The following is a 1,091-nucleotide window of genomic DNA, read 5'->3' on the forward strand; positions in this document are numbered from 1 at the left end:
GGGAAGCTGCGGGGGGACACAGGTGTGGCCTCCACGCAGCAGCGCCGCTGGGCTTTGCAAAGCATGGGCTGTTCGCCGCCGCCCCGATGCAGCAGAGGTGACTGACGTCACGGGCGAAGGGGTAACAAAATGCGCTCAAGTACAGCGGTCCCGCTTATCCGCAGCGACGCGGTCCATGCCCCACTGATGCCTGAACCCGCCACGGTGCCTGGCCCTGTATATAACGTGTTTTTCCTATATGCGCATCCCTGTGATGCGGTGCCACTTACAAACTAACACGGTGAGAGATGAACGAGAATAAAATAGAATTGTAACAGTCCACTGTGCTAAGTCGTGTGAATGTGGTGTGACCACCAAGAGGGCTAAGTGACTAATCCGCGGGGCGTCTACACTGTGCATTCCATGCTCGAAGGGTTGATTCACTCAGGGGCAGGTCTGAGCGGGTCCTTGCAAGATTTCAACACTACACAGAAGGCAGGCAACGTAAAACTTACGAGTTGTTTACTTCTGGAATTTTCTATGTAACATTTTCAGACTGTAACTGGCCACAGGTGACAAACGGTGAAAAGTGAAACTGTGGGTGATGGGGAGCTACTGGAATTAGGGAGTGGCGAGTTCGGGGTGTTCATGGCTTTTGTTCTTGGCACACTTTGAGGGCATATAATTTGATATATCAGTGGCTATGTCTAACCGCTGAAAACCAGTGGAAGGTTACCCGTCGGCTCTTATGCACTGAGACCACCTCCTTCCAGCGTCCCCACGAATGACCCGGGACGCAAGCTTTGAGCACGGGGCCCCGTGTGTGTGGTCCTCCGCCTCTGCCTGCACTGGGTGGCTGTTCCACAAAGACATGTCGGACGAAGGCATGAAGGAACAAGCCCTAGGGAACAGGACGCCTGCGCAGGAGTCACCCGCAAACGCGTACTGAGTGCTGCCTCGTTAGGCAGTGTCCCGATGCTGATGACACGGCTATGACCGTGGGGGTGGGGGGGGTCCCTGCCTTCATAAAGAATACACTCTGGCGGAGAAAGAGAAAGAGAAAAAAGCAAAAAATAAAGCACACGGAGAATAGAAAGACGGGTGCTTTGGAG

This window comes from Pteropus vampyrus, unplaced genomic scaffold (genome assembly GCF_000151845.1).
Source record: "Pteropus vampyrus isolate Shadow unplaced genomic scaffold, Pvam_2.0 Scaffold355, whole genome shotgun sequence".
Lineage (NCBI taxonomy): Eukaryota > Metazoa > Chordata > Mammalia > Chiroptera > Pteropodidae > Pteropus > Pteropus vampyrus.